Source organism: Tupaia chinensis, unplaced genomic scaffold, assembly GCF_000334495.1.
Source record: "Tupaia chinensis unplaced genomic scaffold, TupChi_1.0 Scaffold146386_1, whole genome shotgun sequence".
In the NCBI taxonomy this organism is placed as follows: domain Eukaryota; kingdom Metazoa; phylum Chordata; class Mammalia; order Scandentia; family Tupaiidae; genus Tupaia; species Tupaia belangeri.
Window position 1 is genome coordinate 1,616,655 of NW_006206241.1, and position 7,752 is coordinate 1,624,406.

The following is a 7,752-nucleotide window of genomic DNA, read 5'->3' on the forward strand; positions in this document are numbered from 1 at the left end:
GACAGACAGAGAGAGACATAGAGACAGAAAGCGAGAAATCACCCCCCAGGGGGGATGGTCACGCCGCAATCCCTTCTCCATTCTCCTCTCGGGATCTTGGGCACGCACGCACACGCGCCCGGCGTGAGTTTTAAGCCACCGGGTCCGGGACATGAACCGCGGTCGACTACGTGAGAGTCCAGAGACATAGCCATTACGCTAACTGCTGGTTCCCGGAAATACTAACTTCTAAAGTAGCTGTATTATCTTTGAAGTGATAAAGAGTTATTTCAAGGTGGACATGGATTACTTAAAAATGTATATTGGAAACTCTAGGCCAACTACCAAAATTTTTTTAAAAAAAACCTTATGATTAATATGGTAAGAGAGGAGATTAAATGGAATTGTAGACATACTTAGTTTAAACTAGAGAACACAGAAAAAGAGAGGAAAGAAGGAAGCTAAGAATAAATAATAAAAATATTTAAAGGGAGTAATAGAAATTAATCCAACTATATCAGTTACCACTAAAACTGTGAATGGTCTAACTTAAGATACAGCTGTTAGAATGGATTTTTAAACAATTTTAAACTTTTTTTGAATTGCTGGAGGGTGCATGCACCCTCCAGTAGAGCGGAGGAAGAGAAGGAGAGGGAGAATGCATTCCCCAGTGGGGCACGGCAACACCATAACCTCGTCTCTGTTTCTGCATCTAGTTGGAATTTTGGATGTGCGTGCACAATTGCCCAGCATATTTTTCAAGCACTGGGACCTGGATTCAGACTGTGGTCGGTCATGCAAGATATGGTTTCTTCAACCATTAAGTCAAGAGGTCAGCCCAAAACTCTTACCTTCATCACAACAAAGCATCTTTAAATGTAAAGATATAGAAGTGAAAAGTAAAGAAATGAAGAAATATGAGGCTAACACTAATGAAAGTTGAAGAAACAAACAATTTCAAACAAAACTTCAGAACAAGGAAATTTAAATAAAAATACAGGAGTGCACTACATGACACTAAAACAGGCAACTTTTTAAGAGGTCATGGAAATCTAAATCAGTATGCACATCGAAGCAGGACATCAAAGTACTTGAAGCAAATACTGGGAACCGAAATGAGACTAAGATAATAACCACATTTATGCTTGAATACCTTCTTAATACCTTGGGCCGACCCATGGTGTATGGTTAATGTGGTTGGATACCACATGGCTGGCTGACTGGTTCAAGTCCTGGACCCAGTGGCTTGAGATACATGCCAGGCACATGTGTGTGGGTGCCCAAAATGCTGAAAAGGAGGAGAGTTGGAAGAAAAGGGATTGTGGCATAACCCCCTTAATGGAGGGAGGTGTTTTCCCACCTTCCTTCTCTTACTCTCTCTCCCTGGCAAGTGCATGCACCTCATAGCAACATCTTTAAAATAAGAGTTTTTAAAATTAATTTTAATTTGACCAGAGAGAGAGATTGAAAGTGGGAAAGCAAGCTGCCAGGTCCAGGACTCAAAACTGTAATCGGCCATGTGAAGCCAGAGCCTTAACCACCACACCACTAGGCACCGCAAAATAATTTTTTTTTTTGAAAATTAAAAAAGTGTAAAAAAACACTCACCATCCCTCTGTTAGAAATGGATAGATTGAATAAGTGGCAAGGTGGTTAAGGCACTCTACTCCTGTATGGCTGACCGCAGGATGAGTCCTGGAGTCCTGGACCTGGTGGCTTGTTTTCTCACAACCCACCCCATCCTTTCTCTGTCTCTCTGGTTAGCGCACGATCCCTCTAGCATATTAAAAAATAATAATAAGCAGAAAAATAAGATCAAGCAGACAAAAAATCTGTGAGGGTACAGGTATTCTAAACACACTATTAATCTACTTGACTGGATGACTTTCATAGAATTACCTACCCAGCAAGGGCAGAATGCATATTCTTGTCAACTTCAGCAGAGCCATCACCATGATACCCCACATCATGTGCTGTAAAACACATGCTCACCGATGAAAAATGCTGTCCATCTTACAGATATCCTCTTGGATCACAGCTAATTTCTCCATTATTTGAAAAAAAAAAAAAAGCAAGAGATATCTAAAGAGCATGCTGGTCAAATAAAATCTTAACAGAAATTTAAAATATGCTTTATACTAAGTAAATCCACAAATCAAAATAAACTGGGACAAAGCAGAAGCAGTACTTAAATAGATGGCATTGCATAAACTGAGATGGGAGAGCTAAGATAAATAACCTAAGGTTTTGCCTCAGGAATCTAAAAAATAAAAGGATAAAAGATGTCAAGCCTAGAGCAACCAGAAAAATAAAAGTCATAAAGATTAAGACAAATCAATGATCTAGCAATTTCACTCCTGAGTATCTATCCAAAGGACAGGAGAACACTCAGTCAGAAAAGTGCTTGCACAACTATATTTATTGCAGCACTATTCATGATTGCTAAGACATGGAGCCAACCTAAATGTCCCCAGATGAATGGATTGAAAATGTGTGGCACGTATACTCCATGGAATATTATTCAACCATAAAAAACAGCAAGGCCTTGGAATTTGATAGAAAGTGGACCAATATGGAAGTTTTGTTGCTGAGTGAAGGAAGTCAGGCTATGAAACAGAGAAATTATGTCTCCACTTAACATATACTAACTATCCGCACACTGAAAGACTGGAGAGCATAAAAGCATTTAAAATTGTTATGGACACTAGAGACAAAGTGGAAGGAGAGTGTGGGAGGGGAAGAGCACAAGAATGATAATTTGTGGGGGGGAATGGAGAGGAGAGATATTTGTGAGACACAGACATGGTTTATTATCTGTTGATGAAGAATGTGTATAGTATTCTTAACTGGACTGAGATGTATTTCATGCTGGGTAAAGTCTCTTTAAAATCTAAATGATGTTTAGTGATTGTATAAATAATAATAATAATAAAGGAAAAAATGAACTTTCTAACTTAAAAAAACAGGAAAAATAAAAGAAAATCAACTAAATCTAATTATTTGAAAATACCAAGTTTATAAACCTAATCAGTGTAACCACACACACATACACACACACCAGAGAATAAAAATATTGGCATATCAGAAATATAAGTGAGTCATTGCTGTTGCCTTTGTGGGCATTAAAAGAATAAGGAGGCACTAGAACAACTTCATGTCAATGAGTTGGATTCCCTAAATGGAGTGGATCAATTCCTTGAATGAAACTATCAAAACTTACACAAGAATTAAAGGACTTGAATGGTCACATAGTCCTGTGTATGTAGAAACAATAGATATAACAGATATCTATTAAAAACATTCAATCAACAATTGCAATCTTTCAAAAAAGAAAAGCTCAAGACAAATAATTGTATGGTAAATTCCACTGCACATTAAAAGAGTGTAATTTATTTTGCAAAATAGAAACAGAGGGAACAATTCCTAACTTATTCTATGTGGTGAGTTTTATTTTAATACCAAGTGCAGATAAAGACACAAGAAATACAGATCAATCCATCATATGAACATAAATGTATAATCCCTAATGAAATTTAAGCAAACATAATCCAACAACATATAAAAGGTGCTATACATTGTAAACAAGTAAGATTTATTCTGGAAGTGCAAGTATAATTCAGTTTTAAAACATCAGTTAATGTAATCCCTTAAATCAAGGGGCTAAAAAAGCAAAATCACATAATCATATAAATTGATGTACAAAAAGTATTTAACAAAATACAACATCTACAACATCCATTCAAGATAAAAAGTCATGGTGCACATGTTTCAAAAAGACCTATACCTAGCATCAGACTTAATGGTAAGAGAATGAATGTTGTCACCCTGATGTCAGGAACAAGGCAAGGATGTCCTGTCTCACCATTTTTATGTACAAAGTTGTAGCCAATGCATCAAGTTAAAGTTCACACAGACATACACACACACACACTCATGTGCACATACATATAGTGCCTTTTGGTATCCACAGGGGATTCATTCTAGAATCCCTCATGAATATCCAAATCCACAGACACCCAAGTCTCTTATATAAAATGATGTAGCATTTTCACATAACCTATGTACTTCCTCTCATATACTTTAAATCATCACTGTATTATTTATGATAATGCAATGTAAATGCTCTATAAATAATTGTTATCTTGTACAAAGTTTTTGTATTACTTTTGTTTTTCTCCCCAGAAAATATTTTCAACCCATAGTTGGTTGAATCCATGCAACTGTGTATATACAGATAAGAAAAAAAATGTTTTTCATTGGAAGTGATGTGATTACTTAATGTATAAATCCCCAAAAATCAATTTTAAAACTCCTGAAACTCATTAGCAAGTAAAGCAAAGTTGTGCAGTCAATATACAAAAGTTAAATGTTAGGGAACGGTTACATCACTGGATTTCTAGATAGTTGACTGCAGTTCAAGTCCTGGGCCCAGCAGCTTAAAACTCATGCCAGTCGTGTGTACATACATGTCCAAGATCCTGAGAAGAGAATGGAGGAAAAAGGATTGTGGTGTGGACATACCCCCCACGAGGTGATTTCTCACTTTTTGTCTCTTTATCTCTCTCTCTCTATTTCCTCTGGCAAGCACACACACCAAATAGCAAAAATCTCTCTCTTAAAATAAAAAGTTAATTTTTACAAATAGTGAACAATGGAACTTTAATGAAAAGCAATAGCATTTATGATAGCACCAATAAATAAATAAATACTAAGTATAAAACTATAGAAATATATGTGTGGAAATGATGAGACACTGGAGAAATAAAGCAAAGAAGATCTCAGTAGATGGAGAGCTGTTCTGTGTTCATAAACAGGAAGATTCAATATTGTTAAGCTATCAGTTCTCAACCTGATTGATCTGTAGATTCAATTTCAGTGCAATCCCAATAAAAATCCCAGCAAGCTACTCTGTAGATTGCAGCAAACTCATTTTAAAGGTTATATGGAAAGGCAATAAACATAAAATAGCTAGTAAGATACTAAAGAAACAAAAGTTGGGGAACTCATGAGCCACATTGTATGATCTCGAGGTTTATTACAAAGTAACAGTAATCAAGACAGCCTCCTATTGGTGAACCCAGTAATGGATCACAAAATAGAATGAAGTAATACCCAAATAGTAAATCACTTGGATACAAATACAGCCAACTAATCTTGCATATAGGCACAAAGGTAATTCAGTAGGGAAGGATGGCTTTTCTACAGGTAGTGTTGGAATGACTGTTGTCTGCATGGAAATAAATAATAAACTGAGGCATAGACTCTATATTTTTCACAAAAATTAACTTAAAATGGGTCATAGCTTCAGCTTAAAAAGTAAAATATAGGAGAAAATCTATATGCCCAGCAGTTTGAAGAAGAGTATCTAGACACAGAGCAAAAGCACCATCTATGGGAAAAAAGGAATTAGACTTTATTAAAATTGAAAATTTCTGCACCACAAAAGACACTGTCATGGACCTAGAAAGGGAAGCTGAAGAAAGGATAAAAACATTTCAAGAACACATATCTCAAAGTATAAGGCCCATATCACACATAGTTGTAAGTAAATTGATGGCAAAATAAATAAATGAGGGGAATAGACACACTTCCTGTACAGAAGAACTCCAGAGAACTTACACAGATACTCTGCCATGGAGGAAATGGAGCATGACCCCCCAGTCCTGAAGCACGGGCAGTCCATGAAAACCACCACGACCTCAGCTAGATGGAGGCCAGCGCCCAATGCTAGGGCTCATGCTGGCTCACACCCTTGGTGCCCTGGACATGATGAGAGCAGAAGGTGCTGGGCCTCCATGTTCCCTTTGAAAACTTGTAGCCCCATCCTGATCATGAGAAAAGCACTGGAAAAATCCCAGTGAGACTCAATCCATAAAATACTTGCCTAGTATGTCTCAGAACTGTCGAGGCCATATGAAACAAGGGAGAGCCACGTGTCACTGAAGGAGGCTGTGGACACGTGAGCACTGTCATGTGTTATGCTGGATGAGGTCTGAAACAGGAAAAGCATGCTATAAAATGCTAAGGCTATCTGTGGAAATACAGATTTAATTTAATCTCGTTTATCACTACAGGCTCTTTAATTGGGGCAAATGCAACATATTAAAGTAGGACACTAATTAGAAATGAAGGTAATTGTGAACGTGTAGGACATGGTCACACTATCTTTGCAATTTGTCTGTAAACTAAATCTATTCTAAAATAAGATGTGTGTTTTAAAAAAATAATCATTGATTAAATCTTTATAAAAGATTACTAAGAATATCTTCCCTGTGAAAGTGCAGTGACAGCCCAGCCGCAGTGGTGTGGCACCAGCACCGTGATCTGCAATGCAGGCCAGAGGGAGGATGGAGGTTTGAGCTCCTGGGACTCACACACCAGGCATACAGTCCTGGCTGGCCAAGAAGGCTGGGGAGAGGATTCTGTCATGAAATCCTGTCAAGGTTCCTTCTGACTCATTCTCTTCTGTGAAATAAATGAACAAACTTTTTAAAAAAAGAAAATATGCAGTGATGATGATAGAACTAAGACACAGACTGGAGGGAAGCATTGGGTCTTCAGACAAGTTGTGATGCATTTTCACATAGAAAATCATGAAAAATATGTCATGACTTTTTCAATGACCCAATATATGACCTTTCAGCCACTGCGCAGAAGCTTTAATGAGCTGGGCATTCTTTCTTGGTGAAGATCAGAAGTTGCAAAATTTACAGGCATTAATCTCACTCAGTGCTGATAAAATCCCTTCTCCCCTTCAGTAAGTTGCTGACACTTATGATACTCTCTCTCTGCCACTAAAGCCAAATAATAACAGGAAGAACTTGGTGTCAGGATGCCAGCAGGTGAGCATGGGAAAGAGCTGTGACACAGAGATTATTTAACAAGAACAGTAGCCAAGGCTGGCGCCAACACTCAGAGGGACTGTGCTCTCTGATGACATAAGGAACCCGTGTGAAATAGCAACTTGTGCCAACTGAACTGGTCACCTCTGAAATACCAGCTTATTTAAAATGAATTACTTACATGATCAGGACAAGCAATTTCTAAAAGGAACCTCTCATGTATTTTTAAGTTTTCTGCCAAACCTCAGCATGAGTTTTGTTTTCTTTAAAAACTACCATTTCCATATAATTGGATTAACCCAGCATGTGAGTAAGGCCAGATGTTTAAGCTCCCTACATTGGGCAGATCTCTCATGTGCCCTCAAGCTTCTGTCATAATTTTCTGGGAGTTAAAATTAGGTCATTGGCTAGAACTGCTTTAGGGGCCCTTAAAAAGTTCAAACAATTGGTAGGAAAAAAGAAAAAAAAAAAAAAAAAAAAACTGAAAACAAAACATACCAGTGGCTCAAAGTTTCAGATGCTCAGATAGCTGTGGTCAGAGATCAAGATACGAATTGTTTATCAATTATATGCAAAAACCTTTAATTTCATTAAGATGCATAGAAGGGAAAAAATACATTCTGAAGCAATTACTAATTTCAGAAAATCTATTTATTTTGGCTCATAAGTCTCTTTTCTTAAAATATTTTCGTCTTTTTTTTTTTTTCCTAAGAGTGTTTTGCTATAGGGTGCCTGTACTAGCCCAACAGAAAGTTAGAAATCACCCCTCAGGGTGGGGGATGGCCATGCCACAATCCGTTTTTCTCCATTCTCCTCTTGGGATCTTGGGCATGCACGCGTATGCACCCAGCATGAGTTTCAAGCTGCCAGGGCCAGTGACATAACCCTTACTCCATCTGCTGGCCCCTCATTTCTTAAAATATTTCAAAGG